The sequence below is a fragment of the Sinohyriopsis cumingii genome, chromosome 14 (assembly GCF_028554795.1).
Source record: "Sinohyriopsis cumingii isolate HCF-2022 chromosome 14, ASM2855479v2, whole genome shotgun sequence".
Classification (NCBI taxonomy): domain Eukaryota; kingdom Metazoa; phylum Mollusca; class Bivalvia; order Unionida; family Unionidae; genus Sinohyriopsis; species Sinohyriopsis cumingii.
In genome coordinates this window covers 27,630,739-27,655,959 of record NC_142974.1, presented here as the reverse complement: position 1 = coordinate 27,655,959, position 25,221 = coordinate 27,630,739, and the positions used below count along the sequence as shown (strand labels likewise).

The window sequence follows — 25,221 nt, the reverse complement described above, 5'->3', positions numbered from 1 at the left end:
AACAATTATCGTCAAAAGCTATTGATGTTATTAGAGATAAAGCTTCTGGTGTAATCGGTGATGCTGCCGGTAAAGTGTTTTTGGCAATCATAGACTAGCACGATTAATACGTTGAAAGCCTCCGCCGGTAAAATTACCAAGCACCGCAGACATGCCTGCAAATGTTAGCAAAGTAATAAACGAAACTGCAAATCGAAAACTAGCGTCGCTAATTAATGTACCTTCCAAAGAAATAGAAAAAAAATATAACTTCAAGTTTTTTTTAGCGGCAAGTGGTCTTCGTTTTAGACAATAATACATTACAATAAGATGTTTCAACGCATATCCAACGTAGCATTTGATATGGATAAACCAGTTAGAAAAGATGAATCCTTGCGCGATTATCAATATTATTCCTATGATGCAAAAACACATAACGCGCGGGGAAGAATTGAATTTCAAGTTCATGATACAAGTAGATATTTTCTGCCCAGTGAAGCTTATATTCAAATTGTAGGTAAAATCGTAAAAGAGGATGATACTGGATATGGAATAGGCGATCGTGTTGGTTTTGTTAATAACGGTGTGATGGCGCTATTTAACAGAACCACATACTCGATTGATGGAAAAGATATTGAATCGTGTTTGGAAAACGTTGACGTTGCCACGACGATACTTGGTCTTGCAAGATATTTTGATGATTACACAAGATCAGCTGGTCCAACAATGATGTTTGTAAAGGACACATCTGATCATCCGGAAAACAGAAATGTAACGATGAACGCGGCTGGGGATGCAGTTGCATCCATGAACGAAAATTTCAACTTGAGTTTTGCCGCGCGTCGAGCAATGCTGAACGGCAACGAATAATTTTCATGCGCGATTCCACTATCTCACATTTTTGGATTTTGTAGAAGTGTCCGAAAGGTTATATTTGGGGCTAAACATGCAGTAGTACTCGTTAGAAAAAACTCTGACAATGATGCAATATGGCGAGCTGATGGAGTTGATCCTGGTAAAGTAGTGTTAACAAAACTATCTCTGTGGATGCCAACAATGACTCCATCAATCACTGAAGAACAACGGTTACTTTCTTTTATGGATCAAGGTGGAAAATCATTGATATCATGGTCATCAATGACAACATATAGCACGTCTGTTAACGCTGCTGGATTGTTCACGTGGCAGTTATGATCACAACAGGGGGTGTCAGCGCCACGGCATATATTTATCGCGTTTCAGGCAAATTCCAAAATAAATAACCAAGAAGCAAGTCCAATGATATTTGACCATTTGGGATTTCTGAGGTTTCATTAAGAATAAACGGACATCAAGAACCCGCTGAAGACATTAATCTGAATGTTGAACAAAATGATGTTGTACGTGCGTATTATCGATTGATGTCTTAAGATGGGCGTGATCAAAACGTTGACACTGGGTTGCAAATATCTCAACGTGATTTTACAACGTTGTATCCGATCTATTACTTTTCATTGGAACATTTGGACCTATTAAGAAAATCTGTCGTTGATATAGTTATTTGGGCTCGCCTGGCTCGAGTACCAGCAAGAGTAATTGGTCGACCGGAAATTCCTGGAGGTGCTAGGGCAATTGCTGTTATACTTTCCGATAAGGCAATGTTACTTGAAGGTGTTGGTGGACGAATGAAAGTCATTGATGCACCAGAGGAAAACTTATAGTTTTCCGAAAACATGTAGACAATTAGATCAATCTCGTATTAAATAAAATGTCATAAGTCACGTTAATGTCACTCCGATTTCTGGTCAGGCGAAAAAATTACAATCGAAAAACGCGAGCACATGTGGGGCAACGATAACACTAAAAAATGATCAAATCGCTAATGGTGGTCCAAATAAGCTATCGTTGACTAAAACACAACTTAATCATTTCAATAAAGCAAAACAAGCAAAAACTGGAGCTCGACTTGATTTCGCTCCGTCAAAGACATGATTAAAACCGGTGGTATATTTCCTCTTCTTGCCGCGATACCAGCACTGATAGCTTCTGCTGCTCCCGCAATCGCTAAGGCCGCCGCGCTAGGATCTGTTGGAACAGCTGCTGGAATGGCACTGAAGAAAGCAACTGGAAAAGGATACAAAAAAAGGGCGAGGGTTAAGACTTCGAGGAACTTCGCCTTCATGGTACCCAAAACGGTTGTAATAAAACACAAAGTGTTTACCACGATGTCAAATTTTGATTTACTCAATGCTGTTAAACAATTAAATATAATTTTTTTTAGAGGCGTCTTTATGGGAGATCAGTTACCGCAACAGCCAAATAATCCAGAAACCGGAATTATTAATCTCGATAACTGTAACGGTCCAGGAACTCACTGGGTTGCTTACGCGATACATCCACGTGGAATTATCTATTTCGATTCGTATGGGTTAGCAATGCCATAAAATATACAAAAGACATCCCATCTAAAGTTTGGTACTCAACGCTACCAACACAAACACTGACCGATCCTCCGATATGTGGTCGTGAAGTGTTAAATGTCCTCGATGCGATATCAGCGTCAACCAAACCACCTCACAAAGTCGTGCATGAGTATACCGCGGGTCAATTTAAACAGTTTCTTATCAAATAATGGTTGATATTTACGGAAGATCTCTTCTAAACAGAAAAGTGAAGCGCACCGATATAGATTTATCAAAATTTGCGACCAAGGATGAAATCGATAATCTTTTATCGTTATCCGGGATAGACCCAGATGAGGTTGTTATTTTTCAGGACCGACACGGAAAACTAAAAACCAGCGATATCAAATGGCATGAAATAATTCGTAGGGTTATTGGAGCTACTCCGGGTAACATCCCTGTGTTCACTGACAGCGGAAAAATCAGAGATTCGCTGATATCAATCGCGGCGTTAAGAGATGATACGCAAAAAGCTGCAGGGGAACGTGTAAAAAAGACCGGCGACACAATGACAGGTGAACTCAGCATGAACGGTAACAAAATAGTGGTTTTAAGAGATCCAACATCCCCGGAAGATGCCGCGACGAAAAAGTATGTTGACACCGTTGACGGTAAATTATCCACGTTGCGGGCCGAGTATGACGTTCATTTAAACGCGTTTACAAATCTCCGTAGAAACTTTAGAAAAACTAATGAAACCGCAGAGGAATTCTTTGGTACTCCACACACCGTTGACATAAAACTTTCTGATATCAAGACCAACATTGACACAATCAAACAAACACAGCAGGATATCGTAAGTGGGATTCCTGATATCGTTAACAAAACCAGTTTGATTAAAATCCCATCTGAAGTTACTCCCGGGCATATCACCGATATAGTGTACACAGTATTATCTGGATTCGCAACATGGTCTAAACAAAATAATACTATCAAATATACAGCAACAGTCACTGGAGTGTATAGACTGTCTGTGTTCAGTGCTGCTAAATTTGAAATTTTCACAACATATCCCTGGAGACATTCCACCGACAAGTTTTCCGGGATTGTGACTATCATATTAAACAAGGAAACCGAAGAAACATTTATACTGGAAGCAGCTGATAAGAAAGTAACCGCAACATCTTACTGGTGGTGTTTGGAATTTGTAGCTGAAACACCTCAATTGTTTACTGCGCAATATAACAAATGGCATCAATGAAGTCAACGATGGCAGCATCAACGACAACTCTAATGACAGAGTCATTAAATGCGCAACAGTATAGATACGATCAAGTACGCGAATGGCAGTCAGAGTTAAAAAAAAGTACCATTAACGAATGCACAGTAAAAGTAAAACAATACAAGCGGCGTGTAATTATTCTAGACACAATAGTGTATTCAGTATCCGCGATAGTTGCATCCACTGGAGTATTATTATCAGTGCTAACACCAGTGACAACTGCAATCGCAATCACAGTTACAGTTTCAACATCAACGACAATTGCAGGAGTTGCTAATATTATCGCGAAAAAAAATATCCTCATGCGCGCTAACAAAATTGCATGAATATGAAAAGTTAAACAATGCTGCTACGAGCGCCTACTCGAAATTGTCGTCGCTGATATCATCAAGTCTCGACGATACAGTAATATCAGATTCCGAATTTACGCTAATGGCAAAGATGTATGAAGACTACACCAGTCATTTCAAGCAACAAAAGATAAATAACAATGTCGGAATTACTTCAACAGATAGTCGAAAATACAAGCCCAAAACGAACTTCTTCAATAACAGTAATCTCGACTGAACCAGAATTCAGTATTAATTTTCCAACTACGATTTAAGTAACGAGATCGCGTTAGCACAATTACGAGTATATCACAGTTGGCCCAATATCAGATCAAAATCGTTTGGTGGATTGTCAGCAAATAATTCACTGGTATTTGCACATAAAAATAAAGAAGATGGCACTCCCGACTGGAACGTTATTGTGTTACCAACCGGGTCTTATCAAATCGAAGAAATCAATGAAGAATTAAAACGTTGAATACAAAATATCACAGGAAAAGAATCTAAGATAACAATAACTGTTCATGAACCAACACTGTCTTCTGCAATTGAGATAAACTCTCCAGACTACGATATAATAGTTCGATCAGAACAGTGCTAGGATGGCCTGAAATTCCACCGCCGGCACCACCAATACCACCAGAACCTAAAACGTCTGATTATGTCATGGACAATCAATCATATCATGGAATTACACTGTCATACAAACAACATCTACTTAATATAAAAAATGCAACGTTGGGTAGTGAGTTTAGCTTCGTTAAGGACAATATTTTGTGGGTTTTTAATTATGAACTAACTCCCACAGGAGAAGATAAATCCTGGATTATTGAACTACGTCAAATTAATGAATATTTTAAAATCATTAATCAATTACATAAACGACAACTAAAGCGACTATGGGAGCGCTTCCAAGAACATCTTTTTGATATAAAAAGTTCACTCAGCGAAATCATCACGCGGATTGAAATATTAAATCAGCTTGTATCCGACATGGAATATATTAACCGGCGAGTAATCGAGGCAACAATTAACGATAAAACTCTTATCAATAAACAACGATTTTTAACTGCATACTCGCTAACAGAAGTCACTCTGCCAAATTTTAAACTTCCCGGGTATAATGCAGCCGAGTTAAGAAAATCTGTCAGCGATCTCATCAATGAATTCTTTGATGACATATTTGCACAGTACAGAAAAACACTACCGGAGCCATCTATTCTCAAATACAACAATAGCCCAACCGGAGAAGGCCGACATGTATCTCCGGGCATCGTAAATATAACCGAAGTGGTCGCGGTCAATCTTGTGTGTGATGTAATCGACGGTAGCTACAGCACAGACACGACAGTATCAAATCAAGTCCAGCAAGGATTTGTTCTTTATTCATTCACCCCGAAAGAATCACCTGGATATCTGATTGTGTAAGAGCCGATCAATCCAGTCCATCTACGATGTCATAATCCGTGGCTGACCAGAATAAATTTCAAACTAACAGACCAGTCTGGCCACCTTCTTGATTTGAAAATAAAAAACTACATATTAATTTACTTGTGAAATCTTAGACTTGTCTTAAGACTTTCAGTCTTAGAAGGATTTTTGCGCACGAATATTTTATTTATATATATTTTATGCACACTGTCCGATTTGTTAGGGTATTTACTAGTCCACTGTCCGATTTGTTAGGGTATTTACTAGTCAAATTCAACGTTTTTCAGTAAAAAAAGTATTAAAATCTGCAGAAAAACTGACTGATAATTAATCAAGCGAGTACCACCGCGTAAAATGTTTCATACAAAACAAAGAACTTTTTAATGAAGCTGTCAAAACCGGAAAAGTTACCCCGGAAAAAATAATTGTTGACGAATACGGCACTGACGATTTTATATTGACTGATACACAACTACAAAGACTAAAAACAGATCATATTGTGATCGCGCATTGCAGTATACCTCAAATTTTAGAATATGTACGCGTAGTTAGATCTTATATTTATAAATCTATATGTACCACCACATAAAAGTTTTCGTGTATGACAAACAAGCGCTGGAGCAAGCAGTTATGGCTGCATTTACCCAAGAAGAAATTAACGTTAAATTCATTATTGACGAATACGGAGACGAAGATTTCTTACTAACACAGCAACAGTTAGATAGTCTCAGACGCGAGCATATTATTTCAATTTTATGCGACCGAGATCAAATTCTCAATTATGCGCACTCTTGCATTAAATCCGATCGATAAAGGCAAATATTATCTAACCAAGTACCAAGGAAGTAAAAAAAATATATCCCTTTTTTTTACTTTCAATTTCATTTCCATGTACTTGACTTCATTATAGGTATTTGCTTCCTCGTCAAGGGAGATAAATTTTTTTTAGCTTTCTTAAACGAGTATTTATCATCTTCCTTGTTTTATATTCTTGGGCTAATTCCAACCTAATTTTTTCAATTGCACGAGACAACGAAAGAAATTCATTTATTTGTGCTTCTTCTACTGTAGCGAGCGATTTATATAAATTCATCTGGATACTCTTTATAAATCTGTACTGCGCAGGCAAAATATTTCTTACTAACACAGCAACAGTCCTGCGCATTCATCCTCATGTAGTGATTCAAAATCAGATATGATTGTTTCAGGATTTAGTTCATCGGATATATTAAATCCGCGTTCATCTAATTTTTTAATAGCAACAATCACATTATTGATATTTTTATATATTTAAAAGAAAAAAATAAACAACAACCATGATGAGCGGTTATCAATCATGGGTCTTGCACTGGCCTATATGTTTCATGAGGTCCTTTCAGACTTGAGATTTTTTATCTTTTTTTACTCCTTTGATTTTATCAAGGCGATTTCATCTTGAAGATTTTATCACAGATTCTTTATCTCTGAGACTTTTGTCTTTTTTTTATCTCAGTCTTACAGAGCCTTTCTAATGGCTTCTCGGCATCCTCGTGACAGAGTCAATGGCCGCATTCTTTCTGAATGGGACACATGTGACGTAGAGCTTTCTGCATCCAAGTTTACGGTTTATTTTTGGGAGCTCCAAAGCGAAAGTGAAACTGTCTGTGTACACACCCCACCCCACCCAAGATCAAAATCCTAGGGGTGAAAAACATCCCCACACGATTTGAGATATGTACACAAGGCCCCTGCTGGAGGCCCCCAAATTTATTATAAAACCATATAATTGGGCACCGTCGACAGTGTGTCCGTGACGAGATTCGAACCGCTGACATTTTGATAAAGTCGGGACGAGAGTCAAACGCTTTACCACTGCACCACGGTCTCATCTGATAATACAGGATTTAAAAATTATTATATAGGTAACTACTGACAAACAGTTAACAAGTTCTGAAACATTACTGCTGAATTTAAATTCTGAAATCCTGTTGGATCTAAATTTTAACACAGAAATCATATTACTGTGAAAATAACACTTACCTGTACTGACAAACGCGGAAGTGTTATAGACTGTGACGCATTGTGTACACAATTGGCTGTAAAAAAAAATAAACAACTGTATACCGCTCTGCCGCGCTGGATAACTTTACCTGTAATGACATCTCATGAAGTGTTGCGCAATCTCCTTGATGAAATCACCTTGACAAGGGGGGGAACTAATTGCATGAGATATGCTTTAACGGAGTTATCTCCCATTTACATTAAAAAGCCTCGGATTTTAGTGAAGTAAATAATGAAAAACAATCTTTTGCTTATAATTTTTTTGAGAAATAAGATTTGTATATACTGAAGGCGCACAAATATCAAAATACTTGCCAGCGGAGTTTATCGATTGAAATATTATTTCTTCATTCGTATCTAAATTTGTAGATACAACTCCCTTGGCTCTTTTATTGTTACAGCCAGTATTACCAAACCTACAATTCTGACTTTGTGTGACAGCTCTCAGATTAGATAAAGAATTATCGGTTTTAATATTGTTGATGTGATCGATCACAAGACCGTCTTGGATCACTCCGTTAAATACCTCGAACACGAAACGATTACAGTAATATATTTTCTTCCTTCCAACAGTAAATTTAAGATAACCAGCATTATTAACAACACCAACTGGTTTCTTCAACCTGCAATGTCTGACTATTCCCTCACGATTCGCTTCGTAATTCTTAATGATAGGATGTGGAACAAATTCTTGATTCATTATATATATAATATATTTGTCTAATTTATAATTTGTGAAAACCTAGTTGTATAATCGCGCTCACATTTTAGCGCAACATTATTTTTTTTTTTGTTATAATATCTCTTAAGTTCACGGTATCTTTTCCACCCGCAACTTGCACTTAACTGTGTTTTACTTCTGACCCCAACATCACATCGCAGATATGGTATTGGTCCTAAACACCCCCTTAGGATGCTTTGGGAATGTTCCCCACATAATTCTTTCCTGCAGGATTTGTGACAGGCGGTTACAGATCCAACTTTAAACTACTTGCACTGATTCCATATATATATATATATATATATATATATATATATATATATATATATATATATATATATATATATATATAAAATATTTCTTCTTTAAATGTTTCTCTTAAATATAATATGGAGGAGCTTGAAAGATTATCTGTAATCAAGCCCTGGAAAACTTCTAGATTCGATCTTGACAGACTAACCCCTGACTCGCGGAGACGAGCCCTGACTGATCTGTTTGATATTATCAGGAATGCCAAAAAAGAATTTCGTAATGATGGAGCATCTGACGTATGGTCTACATTTAAAATCATACGCGACACTGACTCTGTCAATGTTGACTCTGTCAAGGACGCTACAATGAATGATGCACGAGCGAAAACAATTATTGATTATCTTAATCAGAAATATTTTTTCAGAATAAAACTTATTGTGCAAGCAGATTCTGATACGTGGATTATCCGTGATAAAAATGACCCTGTTCTTGCTAATGGAAAAATCGTTCTGTTAAGTAAAGATTCCAAACCAGGAATGTTGACTGGGATTGATAAACCATATTACGCTCGAGCGTATCCTGTGACCGCGCTCATTTATGGAATCTATCCGATAAAAACACCAAATACCAATAAACTTGCCCCAATGAGATTGTCAAGGGTGAATTGTGTAGCCGAGCGAGTAGTGGAACGTTTCAAAAATGCGATGCGTGGAAACGGTCTAACTGATCTAAGACGTTCCAAGATATCAGCGTGGGCTGAAAAAGTCAAAGATACAGGAGCGTCAATAAACGATGTAGCCGAGCTAGAAAATGCACTAAGATTTCCCATAACCGTAACAACGATAACAGAGGAAGTATTATACAAATCGAAATATAATTGGAACAGAGCTCCAATAAATAGCATTGATCATAACGCTCACGCTTGGACTAACGCAGTTACGATATTTCCGCGGGATCGTGTTGTGAAATATTACCCTCCGGAGTTTTCCGGTAAAAATATGTTTGATTTTATTAAACAGATAAGCAAAAACGACCCTGGGTCGGTGTGGTCGTTTGAAAGTTCCGAAGATGGCGAGTATGATCAATTTGTAAGATCTAACGGTGAATTATACCGGACATAATCTCTGCAACATAAAATGAAAAAACTCGCAGAGAGTTATTCATAAAACATTGAGAAGTTATTAACTAATTGTTTTTCAGTTCCGAGTGTTGCCGCTCACGCCGCCAGAGAAAGAAATTCATGGAAGCCAACCCGAAGTGAGTTTCTTGAAGATATACAATTGAGTTGTGTCGAGTATGGACATGGCGGTTTGTGGAAAACCAAGTATGACCACAAGGATATCATTTCCGTAGACATGGTTGCGTGTTATCCGGGAAGCTTTCTTGGGATGGGCGAGTGTAGTGGATATTTTAAAAGATTTGGACATCCCACGAACTCGATGACGCGAGTTGCTATAAACGGTCCTTTACCCGATTTTGACCTGACAGGATTTGCTCGTATAACGTCGTTTGCGCTAGCTGAAGAGCTTCATCCAATTTGTTATGTTTGGTTTGGCAGACATTTCTCAGAGAAACGTTGGACACCAATAGTGTTGTTGAGATATATGCTTGACAGCCGAATACTGGTATCGTTGACTGTCAGTGAAGCAATCATATCATATCGACCGCAGACTTCGGTTTGGTTACCAACACCGGAGCGTATCAGTCTCGATGAACTCATTGAAGAATATGCACGAAAGTGTCCCCATAACACTCCTAATATTTTTAAGATTAAACTCGATAATAGTGAAAAACCAACAAAAGATCTCGATAGAAGAATAATCGGTAAATTTACTCAAGGTGGTGCATATGATCATAAACGACATCACTCACGACTGATTATGGATGATGATGAATTACATTTTATAATTGCTGATGCCGCTGCGAGAAATATATTTTGTAATCGGGAGGACGCTTTCTTGTCCGACAAAACATGGTTGGGCACAATTGTTAATTATATTAACGGAGAATCACTTCAGTACACACATTTAAGATATTCGATGCTGGCTTATGTTTCTATAAATTTACTATCGCAAGTAAATAGATTTCCTGACATTGCAGTTAGACTTGCCACGGATTCATTTTATATCGATAAAAGATATTTAGAATCACTGGCTGTAAGCAACGATGAATCATGGAGTTCGTGGAGAATAAAAAAGGAAATGTTACATTGTTATTGTGAATCCGCTGATGTTGCTATCAAAGACAGTTATTGCAAATCAGAATTATCAGAAATGTCGTCGGCGCCGTCTGTGAATGATCCAATCACCAGACACAAAACCGTTTATTTGAACGGTCCGGGTAGTTCTGGTAAGACAACTCGAGCGATTGAATTATTTCGTGAAAAATCGAAGATTTTCGACTCAGATATGACTGTATTAACACCAACACACAGACTTGCCAGAGAGATGAAACAACGAGGAGTTAATTCTTGTACTTATCACAGCTTTTTCAAATACATTGGTGGTGTGTGGACTCCAGATCGAATGGGAACAAAATATATTCTGAGGATTATAATTCGGGATGAAATAGGCACAGTGTCGTTAGATATATTAAAAACATTTCTCGATTGGCTGCTAACAAAAAATACTGCAGTCGTTATGTGCGGCGATCACGGTCAGCCACCACTTTTTGTTGGTCCATCTCCGCATTTGAGGTTAAAAGGTTTTGTAGATTATTATCAAGAAGTGTCTGATGATTATAGATCTCTTGAGGCAACGTTAAAGGAATTTAAAACATTAATCAGATTACAACCGAATAAAATTCAATGTGAAATTATGCGTAAAATAATTTCAGAGACTTCAATGAGCGACTTTTGGAAAACGTGGAAACCAAACGATTTGATAGTGGTAAGTAGAAAGATAATCAGAGACACACTTCAGATGAAATTGTTTTTACTGCAACGAGAAAAGTTTCCAATGTTGCCAGTGCCATTGTGTTATAGACCAGCTGATACGCGGTTATAGAATATAGATGTTGATATTCCTGGGAAAACAGAGAATCAGAATTTAGTATTAAATGATATTGTCACAGTTGTTGTTGAAGATGCACTAAAAATGAACAAATCCCCGTGGACGCTAGGATACGCAATGACAATTCACTCTTCACAAGGACTGACTATTTCTGATACAGTTGTTTGGATCGTTGATGATCGCATCAAATAGTCAAACTTAGTTTACTTAGCAGTGTCCAGAGTCAGAAGAATATCTCAATTGCGAAGAATTGTCTTGAAAGAGTCAATGGCTGATGAAATTAATAATGAAAACAACTGTGATATAATAAGAAAAAAATTAGCCGGTTACAAACAGAGTGACAAAAAAAATAATCGCGCTTTTGACCTTGATGTTGAATTTATCATGACACTGAAACAACAACAGAATAATCACTGTGCGAGCTGTAATTGTATAATGCTGTGGCAGTATTCGAGTAATAATCCAAAATAATTTACCATAGACAGAAAAGATAATAGTCGCGGTCACACACGACAAAATGTGATGTTGACATGTCTTGAATGTAATTGAAGTCGTGGTGCTGGCTAGTTAACTGATCTGGGCAGTAATTGTGTGTCTTCGGGAATTACTTGTAATTGTTCACGTGTGAATCCACGTTGAGGAGCAGTTGAATCCAGTCTGTAGATTGCTGGTCTACCAGTGGATCTAGTTATGTTAGATATCTTGTGTGTCGTGATGCTCCAGATAGGATCAGTAGCTCTTTTTTTTACCACCTTCAAGTTCACCTGGTTCATATAAATATCTTACAGTGACATCACCCAGTATTGGTTGTGCTGAAAAATCACGTCGTTGTACGGGTATATTCTTTTTTGGTAATTGCGTTAATAGGTTGGTTGTTCGAGTAATTTCATTATTTAATGCAGCTATCACGCTTGATAATCTTGCAACCCATTCGCGAGATCTCTTGTCCTGAACGAATTCCTTCTCGTATTGATATCCAAATAACCGCTCAGCAAGTGTTCGATTAAATCGTTCAACAATTGCCTGATCACGGTGAATTTCAGTATGCCCTCGTCTGATGGTGACATTATGTTGCTTCATCGTTGATGATACTGCACCCTGAAATTCTTTGCCAGGATTAACCTGTAATAGATTTGGCCATCGCAGAGGTCCTCGTTGATAAATTCGTTCAAAAGCAGAAGCAACCTCAGATGCTGTTTTAATCGTTAACGGTTCTGCATCTTTGTATTTACTTGCAACATCAACTACAGTTAGTGCGTATTTATATGTTTGACGACGAACGGTATCATGTGGTAGAAATAATATATCAGCCTGATGAACTTCATTAGGAACACTAACATTAAAATGTGCAAAATTAATTTTTCTAGGCCGCGGTAGATAAATTTGCCATATTGCCTGTTTGGATAACCAATCTGCCGCAGTATCACGTGTGGCTTTTGCTGCACTGGCAAGTTTATTAATTGCTGCGCTACCCCTCCAGTATCTTCTTGGGGAATAATAAATCGACTCCATTATAATTAATTACCAGCGCCTAATACAAGCTTAGATTTCATCGCAGATTTTATTAACCAACTAGCTAACATCTCCTTGAAAGATTTATCAGTAATGGAATTTAGCGCGGCAATTAATTTTATGTCTGCGAGATGCCTATCTTGTAGATTTTTACTTTTATAAGCCACATCATGCGCATGACACGCTTTATCGATAGCATTTATTGGTTCTTCTCCGGGTTTTGGTCGATCTTGGTCATCAAGTCTGATATCAAGTCGGGTTCCAGGACCACAATAATTATATCCTGGGAGATGTTTTTCTCCTGGGTATTTAGCCCACGGAGCTCCTGGTAATTGTCCTAACTTGGCGGCAATATCACCTCCTTTTTTTGTTTACTTGGCGCTGACTTTGGTTTTGGCGCCGACTTTGGTTTTGGCGCTGACTTACCACCTGACGGAGTCAGGGAGATAAATTTGAACTTTTTTGTACCGCATCGCTCACACTTGCCCGAAACCGCGGATCTGTTATTTTTTTTGTAATGGTTGTTAGATCTCTTGTTGGCGTGCGCGCCCTGCATTTCACACAATATAAATCCATATTTATATTATATTATTCTAATGGAGATCACGGACTTTGCTGCTACAAGGAAACGAGAACCGGTTAAGCACCATCCGATGCTACCAAATTCTGTCCGAATGATTATCACGGGTCCATCTGGATCGGGTAAGACTCAGTTGTTGTTAAATTTAATAATGAAGTGGATGAAGTGGGACAAGTTTTATTTGGTATCCCCTTCTGTGGACGATCAACGATGCTACAAAGTGTTAAAAGATTTTAATGAAAGTGCAAAATCATTAAACGACGGTGATGATGTTGAATTTATTACTAGTATTGATGAATCACCGTCTGTGGATGATCTTGATGAGTCTACTAATAATTTAGTCGTGTACGATGATGTGATGTTGGATAAACAATCAAATCAAGCTGGGATATTTTCCAGAGGTAGACATAAAAACACAGATGTGATTTATGTTACTCAAAAATTAACACAAATACCGCCAGTAATCAGAGAGAATTGTAATATTATTGCTGTGTTTAATGGAGCTGGTGTACACACGCTACGATATATTCATCAGAATTGGTGCGACGGTGATATGGATATAAATAAGCTTAGAAATTTATTTAGTCATGCCCAATCAACCCCGCACGGATGTATCACGATAAATCTACATGATCCTCGAACACAGTATCCGGTCGGGTTAGATACGATTTTTGGATAATTTTTCGTACCTCGATAAAGACCTTATTTTTCGAAAAGGGACGCAGGAAGCAGGAGGGAGGGCAACGACAACAAAGGGCAGCAACGACGGCGACAATTGCGTTTACTCGCGGTTTTATAAAAGGCTTATTTCGCCCTCCCTTTACCTGAAAAGTTGTATGATTTGCCCTCCCTGCTGCTCATGGGATTATAGAAAAGGCCGTTGTCTTGATGAAAAGATGACCCTGTAAGTATTCAGTTTCTCCACTATATCTGCATTGAAGAAAATGTAAGTAAGCAGACATCACCTTCATTTTGATGGCGACGGATATGTTCCCTACTCATAACAATTGTTTTGACGAGCTGTTTTCATATTTCACAATACATATTGGCAATGATAGGTAAATATATATTTTGCTCTGATTTACTTAAATTCAACACTCATCCCGAGATTCGTTTGTCAAAATATGTTTGAATTCATGTGGAGGACTAAATTATTCTTTCAACTTTTTTGCTTCTAATGAACCCAATCATTTTTTTTGACATTCTATTTCAAGTTGTTTTCATTGTAAAGGGAAAGTAGTTTTTATAGTGTTCAGTATTTTACTTTATTGGCTTGTGAAGGTTGCCATCCTTTAAAACTAAACAGAACTGCAGTTTGATGTGAAACTAAGAGTACCATATGATCATAGGTCACCTTAACTATAGTAACACCTGTAAGAAAACAAAATTATTATAATGCAGTCTATTATGTTAATGCAGTTTATTATGTTAAGTCAATAAATATTATGTATTTATTACCATTTTACAGAACCTCAGTATCCGTGTTGAATAAAGACATAAATGTGTTGCATATTAAGGACTTGTTATTAAAAGAAAGTTGTTGTTTTTTTATGCCAAGAACTCATCAGCAGCTTCTACCATGACTAGTATTTAAGAAGGCAATTTTATAAAAAATAACAAAGTTAATTCTGGTTCACACTTTACACACAACATCGTACATGTATTTTTAAAAAAAATCTGTTATAAAGCAACACCTGAAAATAAATTGCAACAAAACTTATGATTGATGAGAGATGGGTCAGAAACCATATGGCTGTGTTAAAGTATTTCTCAAATTCTTGTTTTGGATTACAAAAAAAATCCCTATTCTAGGGACGGGGGCACAAACACTGTATTTTAGGAATCATCATACAAATATTGAAAGCAAAAAGTAAAGCTTTATTATCTTTCTCTTCCGCTTACCACGATATTGCAGCATTGTTGACATGATTTAATTGTTAGGATAACTTACACTTAAGCAAAAAGATACCGATATGTTGTGGACTAACAGGTAACGAATTCACTTGACCAGGCTAAATAACCTATCACCACTTGTCAATCATGCCGATCAATTAACCAATCAGCAAGCATAAATTAGACACCTCCAGGCATGGCGTTCGTCTGTCATTTTATTCCGACAAGCTGCTTTTAGCAATAATGAATTGATTATGATAAGTATTTTAAAAAAAATTGCAATGATTTGATTTTTCGATCGATATGGGTGAAAAGATGTCATTGGGAGCCTTGTGATAGTAACAGTTGATTTCCAGATCTTCAAAGTTGAAAATTATATTTATTCCTTTCCTGAATCATAAACAAAACTTTGGACATATATTTTTTGTGGTCACGTGTATGATCATTTGAATATGGAAATAATTGACGACAATTACAACATGCATAAAAGTATGTAGAAAAGCGTGTCATGTCTGTGGCTTGAAAAAAAAAAGAATTTGAAATTGAAAAATATATGCAAAAAGTAACGCTTCTACAATATGAGTGGAGAAATTTCGGGTTCTGAGGTACATTATTTTTGTTAATATAGAAAGCAATGAACCCCAGAGTGCATTATTTGAATGTTTGAAAATTTACACTTAAATGCTGACTTGTCCCAAAAATAATGATTTATCTTCTCGATGTTTCAGACACTGTAGCAGAACTAAAACCGAGTGGGTTTTGGATTAAATGAATAACACAAACACAATGTGTGCGAATGACGAGACTTGTGTATTGTATGAAAATATATGATGTTACAAAAATAATAAATGAAACAATCTATGCAATATCCTACTCTCGCACGCACCCTACACACACATTCACAAAAGAAAGAAATATCTGTATATATGTATATAATGATAATGACGAGGACTGAGATGATGACGAAACAATGCTGAAATTCCAATGATAATGATGACGTCGGTTCATATAACCGATATATTATATAAATATGACAAAACAAAATGTCAGCTCCGACCCACGCCGGGTGGACTCTGGTTCAACTTCCCAACACAAATTATCACAGTTCCACTTTCCACCCTTCACCAGTTTCCTCTGGCTGAACTACTATCCCTCCAGTATCAGTTTTGGCACAGCAACGCCTCCCACCTATTTCCGTCTGGCGCAACAATGTCTTCAACCAGTTTCAGTCTGGCGCAACAACGCCTTCCACTAGTTTCAGTCTGGTTAAACAACACTTCACCCTCCACCAGTTTCAGTCTGGCTCAAACTACACCTCCCCCTCCACCAGTTTCAGTCTGGCTCAAACTACACCTCCCCCTCCACCAGTTTCAGCTACAAATAGATGAAACTGGTAGCGTATAAAACGAAATACGCTATCACACAAAATTCTCAAATACATGTATATGAAATGGATACATATCCCTCTACAAATGCCTATAGTCCATTACATTATATCAATGTCCCTAACGAAAAAGAAAAGAAAAATACATTAAACCCGCACTCTGTGTGTGACTTTCTACTCAGAGTCCTACACGTGCAAAGGAATAAATTCTAACAGTGAATTGTCGGATAAACATGGTTATATTATCTATTGAAGCTTTATCAAATTTACGATAATAGTAAAATAAGTTTGTGACGAACATACTGAAAAGCATACATATACAAGGGAATCAAAATTATTTAACAGTTGTCACTTACCCCTATGGCGGTAGTTTTACGGTTCCAAACCGATATTCCGTGACAAGATCCAAGCAATAATGTACCATTTGTAGCAAAACCTTACTATTTATACTATATAAAAAAACACAAGACCTTTAAGACCCAGGGGTGAAGGACCCATGCATGTCGAGAAAAATAGGCATCACGCTACGAGCGACTTGCAGCAAGATGTACTCATTTAGTAACTATATGTCAAGGTAATAAAAAAAGCTACTCTAGTTATTGCAGCACGCGGCGGCAAAAATCAAATATACATTGTCATCGTTTGATGCAAAACCAAATTATTTTCTTGCCTTATTCTGTGACACACACGTGAGTGACTCTTTACTTTCTCATTCAGCTGATGCAGGGGTGGTGATAAAAAAATTTAATAAAGATATACACACACCCCAAACAAACCCACTGGTTTCAGATAATTAGCGACCAATATATTAAGCATACATTTGCGGTTCCCATTAACAGTTTAATTGATCAAAATTCCAGGAACACAGTAGAACTTTCAAATTATTATAAAACAGTATACTTCTAAACAGTAATTATTTAGGATTTTGTTATTAATTTTTAACTGATTTACTTCCAAAGCAGCATGGACATAAGCCAGATAAAATTAATAATGATAAGATTATATGCTAAATACATTAGCATCTTTTGGAGTGAATTTTCTTTTAGATGAATAAGTTCTCAAGCAGCTTTAAAATTGATTTTTGTTATTTATTGAAATAAAACACTAAGGTTATTACTATACGAACTTGATCTACAAACATAAATACTGCCTATTGCAGTATAATTTATGTAACTTTGAAATTTTACATTTTTAAGAATATAAATCTTTTTTAATAAACATATCACTTAAACTAAAACATATTTCTTTGCCAAATAATGTGTGTTTGTCAGAGGTTAACAGGTGGTCATGTCATGATTTGGTTGGTGGAGCAGTCAATCATCTCGCGTACAGTCAGTTGGTTGCCTGAGCACTTGGATTAACTATACAAATATGTTTTGGGCAAACACCCAAATAATCTATACAGCATGTGTATCTTAATTTTCTGAAGCATATTGCAGCCTCCAACATTCCAGTAAGAGCTCAATAAATTTAATTCCTGATATGTTCACTTACTTCTCATGTAAGTTTTCATGATCAAGTGGAAATTTCTTGCTTTTACCCGACTTTGATCAATATTTGCGGGTCAGTTTTACCTGACTTTGATCAATATTTGCAGGTCAGGAACAAGCCTATTGTTTCACCTAACGTTTTCCATATTTTCTGGTAATGACTGGTAACCATGGTTATAGAGTTTGCAGAAACTGATGACCTCAAATGAAGTCTTCCTGGGGAACTAGATCCCCTGCTATGTTGAAGGTCCACGGGAGACAGAGGTAGAGGTAAAAAAGTAGAATCTGAGGAGTCAGATCCTACTCCTCATGGCGAGTCATTCTCTGCCAAGGGATTGAAAATGTCATTAGCTAGGCATGTATAAAAATATTATGTATCAGCCAAACATATAAATACTGTATGTTGGGAACCCAAAACGATCTCAAGTACAGTGTTATTACTTCACATCGCCCTGGTAAAAGCTTGGCGGCTAGGCCAAAGAGATGAGTTCAAAATTGAAAAGACCTACATGTAAATGCAAAATCACAGTACTGTAATTTCCTGTGTGATTGGAATATGTGGGTGTACAGGTAAGCATCCTAGAGGTCTATGGAGACTGGTCAGTCATACTCCCTAATGTAGTTTCTTACTGAGGTTGACTTCTCCATTTCGAAGCCCTCTTCACAAATATATTTGTTTCATGCTAAAAGATCAATAATTAGGCGAAACTGTTTTCCCTACTTTTGAAACCAAAAAGATAAGGGAATAGACATCTCAAACTAAACCTAACCCTGTGCTCTAAAGAAGGATGTTCACCTTCCCTTTTTGAAATTTGTTCTAATGAAACTGAGTCCCGGAAATGAAGCCAACAACTATATTATTGTGAAGAGGACTCGTGCTTCGTCCATTAGGTCCAACCAGGCTTCTGTTAAACAGAAGCTAGTCTGACACCTTCTGGAATATTTGAAAAGGGAGTCTTGCCTGGGTCGATTGCCTCCCTCCATGAGGGAAGGGGATGCAACAACACTCCACTGTCTTTTATGAACATGGATAAGGAACTTCTTATCTACGGCACAAGATATCATCCATTCCCCTTTGATATGCAAAAGAGAAAACAAACAAATCTGAGATCATCAGAACAGCAGGGATATCAGTACCTTAAGGGTCAAGAAAGACATGTGCCTCACTTTTTCATCACTGACAGAGCTAATAAAGACTCCATTTTATTGCAATAGATATGTTATGATGTAATTGTTAGGAATTTGTTTAATTTTTATTTGAATTCATATAATTTTAATAAAAATATGATTTTTGGAATTGTTAGAATTTTGGTATTAACCGATTTTACAACAAAGCCATCAGAACCACAGCTATATATTGAAAACAAGGAGATGCTATTAGTCACTGTATGTTATGGTTCTATGCCAGCTTCATTATAAGACGACAGATGTATCTAATAAAACTATACCCATTACAAGCTATGATTTAAGAATTCCTAGACATTGATGTAAACAAAAGCTAGTCAGGATCTGTGTGGAATTGTAACGATGTAACTTTTAGGAATTTTGGAGTTGTAATCCGAATTCATATAATTTTAACGTGATGTGATGTGATTTTGATTTTTAACATAGCTTTAACAATTTTTCAGTCATATCGCTACGATGTCTGCAATGTGGCAGTTTATAATGATGTCTAGCACTGGGGCACCATGCCACAGACATGTAGCATCATGTCGCACCCAGTCACATTATCCTGACACCAGGCCGACCAGTCCTATCACTATTCTCTTAATGCTGAACGCCAAGCGAGGCAGCTGTTAGTACCATTTTTGTAAGTCTTTGGTATGACTCGGCCGGGTATCGAACCCACGACCTCCTACATCAAGGCGGATGCTCTAACCACTAGGCCACCGGAGCAGTATATATATATATAATTTTAATAAAAGTAATGATTTTTGGAATTGTAATTTTAATTCAAATAAGAAAGAAAATGATGTTAGAATTTTGGGATTATCTGATTCTTCTATGGAGAGTTTGACAATGCAATCAGTACTAAAGCTCTATATTGTAAAACAAGTAGATGCTATTAGTCACTGTATATTATGGTTCTACGCCCACTTCATTTAAGACAACAGATGTATCTAATAAACTATATCCATTACAAGCTATGATTTACAAATTCCTAGACATTAGTGTAAACAAAAGCTAATCAGGTTCTGAGTGTACAAGAGTGGCTCTGATAAAACCAGGTATCACTGAGGCATGAAGTTCATGTGTGATCCAAGGGTAAGCGAAGCTGGAGATTGTAAGGCATGCCCTATTATGGCAAAGCTGACATCTTGTAGAATAGAAATCAACTATATATACCCAAGAATTGCCGTACATTTAGACCTTGACTTCCCATTTTCCAGGTAAGAGTAATGTAATTAGTTAAAGATTTTATTGTGAAACACATTTAGAGATTATTTCATCTGCCGCTCAAAAGCTTGTAACATATTAGTAGTAGTTGTAGTAGTTTTATTATCCCTTATGAATTTTTAAATAGTGTTTCTTGGATTAAATTTGTTTCGAATTTGTGTTAATTCAGAATATTAAGCTTGTTTTTTGTAGAAATGGTTTGCAACCAACTTCATGGTACAAATTTAGAAATAAAATACCTTTGAAATTCCAGAAAATACTATTCTAGTTGAGAATCATGATTTAAACAAATACATTGATTGAAAATGTCCTTGGCAATAATTTGTAATATTTTACTCGAGCATTTTTGCACCATTTGCGATTTATTTGGCAAATAATTCTGAAATATGAAATTATAGAATTGTGTGAAGTTGGTTAGTTGAAACATTTTTGTGATATATTTTAAATGAATAGTTTATATTTTGTCTATATCTAGTGCAGTTAATTTTAATAAAAGTATTGCCACTTAGACCTTGACCTCCTGTTTTCCAGTTCAGTTCTGTACCTCTTCGCACATATTAGCGATGTAACAAATATCGCTAGAGTGACACCAACGCATAGGGGAATCAGAATCATGCCTTTTTCACTCTCTCTCTTTCGATCTAATGGTGTGAAATGATGAAAGGGATTTAAGTACAATAAACTGACAATTACAAAATGGGTTAAATTACCCATTAACTACAGCAAAAGAATTATTAAAACATTTTCATCGTGAAAGATACAAACTGAACTAGTTTATTTACCTTAATCTTTTGAACAACATATTTTGATAACTGTTTAAAAATTTACAAAATTTGCCCTTTATCAATTTATGATTTTAGTTTGTAAACCATTTTACTTCTGTATCGATGATAATGAAAGATACCTTTACACTTCAAAGACACTAAATAACACATTGCTGACATTCTTTCTCTAAATGTGAGTAAATTTTCCCATTTTGTTTACTTTAATCAGATATAACATTTTACACGTGGGCTTAAAAAAGACATCTTTTCACAAAAGCTACTATAGTTTCTAAAAATCATAAACTAAATAAAAATAGGTTAAATGGAAGAGAAAATTGTTTTTGTCCTTGGTACAAATTTAAATTTAATATTTTAGTTCCAAATAGGGTCATATATGGTGAGGGTTCTTTGAAGTGTCAGTTTAATACAACCTCAAACCTAACCAAAGTTTCGCATATCTTTAATCAAGTTGTCTAAAAAGAATGTTTCACTGCCATTTCAGTTTAGGTGGGAATCAAAATTTGTTTGTTTAGTGACATATTTGTCAACCTGAACTTTTTCATTTTATGAAATTTTCATAATATTTAACATTTAAAAGACTTGTTTCAATCACTAGAATTAAAAAAAATTGTCAGTTTTAATGAAATGGATTACAAATATGTAGGTGCATCATTCTCAGTTATACTGAGTCACTTAGCAAACCACACAGCTTGATCACATTATGGCAGATATCATATAGGTTTGTTCTGTTTGCAATAATATACGTAAATATTTAGCAATATCAATTTGCCATACAGTAATATAAGTAAATATTTAGTAATATCTTGCCATATAGTTAGCATTCATTGGTCAAGATAAAAGGTCAAAACATAATGCAAGTATAAATCTTTTATTTTTGAAAACATATGTATATAAGGCATGGAAAAACTTTAATGTCTTTAATTTTGTTGTACATTGTATCCTATGTTCTAAGGTGCATGGATAACAATAACACATGTAATCATAATAATAATAATAATAATAAAAATAATAGTCAATATCAGTTACTTTCAGATATGAATATTTAAAGATTGGAACTTTAAAAAAATACTTATTTCCATTCTACATGTCCATTTTAATTAGCAGAACTCCTTCTTTGTATTACTGTTGATAGAACTCATAACAGTGTATTGAAGTATGTAACATCAAGCCTGTACCAAATATGCGTAACAAAAATTAAAAAGATAAGCATTTAATGATTTGAAAACAAGACAAATAATTGATTCTCATAAACCAAAAGTTAAAAATAAGTAAACTAAATATCAATTATATTCAATGAAAATGGACCTAATTTATTGGAATCCATGACCATAAAAACACTCCCACAGAGTCAGCAGTATCCTGAGATGGTTTATAGTGAGGGACCATTGTATAAAATATATTTTCACAGTATTGTAACTGCATGACTTGTATAAATTATCGCCTTCAACTGAGTCTTTTTCTTTTTCCATTTTTTATGTACTTTTTAAAAGCAATACATAATTGTATGCAAAATTTAAATGAACTGTTTGAATAATTTTGGTATTCTTAATTGACATAAGTTTTAGAAATTTAACTATAAAGAAAATTAGTCGATTCAGAAAACAAATTAAAGACATTGTGGGAACTAATTTGTTTCATCATATTCTTCAGACTTGTTACAGCTCTCCAACAATCTTTAGATGTATGTTTATTAACATGATTAAAGCTTCGGACAATGCAACCAATCTCAGAATAAGGAAATGTCTGTTATGTAATAAAAAATCAAAATGGCCTTTATTTTGGTCATTTTCACACTGGCATTTGTTGCTTGAAATGTTTCAACATGTTTGCTTATGGCAGTGTTATGTTTAACCAGTCATTTTCTATAGGCCTGCCTATAGATTGCTAGAGAGTCACATAATCTCTTTTTGCATATAGATACATACACACAAAAATGTGAGAAGTAGACAATAAATCATACAAAATAAAACTTGTATTTCATTGGGTTCAAATAAAAGAACAAACAAGATATAATATACAAGAATGTCATAAAATCTAAGTTAATAAATATCTATATCAATTGTTCACCGGGTGCCAATTATCTCTCTTCAGTCGATGCTCTCAGGAATACTAAATTTTCTTAACATTAAAAAAGCACAGAAGCAGCAACATAAAGGGCTGTGGTGATGTTTGGTTAATATATTGGCATGTATATAGTCACAAATTAACTTTTATATTCTACTCAAACTTAGAAGAAAAATATTCAGCACTAAGAAACACTGATCCCATTAAGTATAAGTATTAAAAAATATAGATTCAAGTTCTATGTGTAATGCTATAATGTAAAACAAAATGTTCTTTTCATATGCTAAAACTGGATAAAAAGTGAAGATATATCCATGAAAAAGTATATATACAATGAAATGCTCATATGGTCCTTTAGGTATGTTTTGCAGCCAATTATTTGCATATATAATAATAAAAGTCTGAGGAAATAAATTCACTCAGCTAATGACATATATGCTTATACTTAAATCATGACTGTTTTATATACGATTCATGCATTTCATGCTATCTTTCTTTGCTTAGTATGCTGATTAATCTGTTTAGAGTGTTAAACATTGCCAATAATTGCATCATGATACATTTTATCAATAAAAATAATATAGTAAAGTCAATGCACATTGCTATGACCTCCAATAATTTATCACATGTAAGCCTATATGCCAATTATTGCGATTGTACAGTGTGTAGTGTTTAAAAAACCTATCGTGTAATAGAAAACAAAACCTAAAATGTACTGAAATAGAATAATTTGTCTAATGTAGAAAACTACACCAATGATCTTCTGTCTCAAAAATGTATTTTCTGTTTAATAACATGAAAAAATAGAAAATATTAAAATAAACACTGAAAATAATGTTTATAAAAAATGCTGTTTGATACGGTGTCAATATCTCATAAATAGATACATTAAAAATATTATGTACATAAATACAAAAGAATACTACTGCAATTGCTATTGAATCATATCATTTGCCATGCTGCTATATAGCTTTATGGGACTGTACAAAGATTGCATCTGAAAAGAGAAAGAAAAAATTTAAAGTTGTTTATAAAACATGGGTGCCTCAGTTAATAAGATCCAGATGAAGGACAATGTTAAGTCTAACAGTTGTACTAAGTCAATTAAATTGACCTAAAAGAAGGCTTTTACATGTACTTTGCAACTTTCTATGAGAAACTTGTCTCATTTCTAAATCTTTTACATGTCCACAAATAAGCACAGAAATTTTAAAGAAAGTAAAGTTAAACCTATCCTAAAGGTCACCTTTACCCTGTGGTCACCTGTTCACAATGGCCAGTCTAATTTAACCCAAGCAAATTTCCTATATAAATGTCCTGTATATAATAGTCACCTGCCTTTGGTGGTCAGTGACCTGAAGTTCTTAAAAACAATAGTTTCTCCCTGCCTTAGGGAGTCATTAGAGCACATCTATACTGACCATTCAGTCTATGCAAACTGAACTTTCACTACATGAGGAAGGCATTGTTTAGATACTGGAATATCAGGTGAATTGATGTGTAAATATTTCTTATCTCGCTTGTACTCGTAACTCTAGTCATGTTGAAAGTGTTAAAAGATGTTCATATCTAAAGTGAGGCAGTTTGTATCATTAGGGTAGCGAGTCAAAGCAATTCAATCCATTTCTTTCCTCCTGTTTAGTTATTAAACCACAACACCAAACCAAAAGTGCCAATGTCACAAATATCA

General features: G+C 35.5%; 1 protein-coding gene across 6 annotated transcripts in view; it reads right to left on the bottom strand.

The window, feature by feature from the left end:
* Positions 1-22,319: 22,319 nt before the first annotated feature.
* Positions 22,320-25,221, bottom strand: part of LOC149783476 (uncharacterized) — a 298,719-nt gene continuing 295,817 nt past the window's right edge. For all 6 annotated transcript variants that reach the window (XM_089931706.1, XM_089931711.1, XM_089931709.1 and 3 more), the window contains one exon: positions 22,320-24,528. The gene's annotated coding sequence lies outside the window, so the exon portion shown is untranslated. The remainder of the gene's footprint in view (positions 24,529-25,221) is intronic.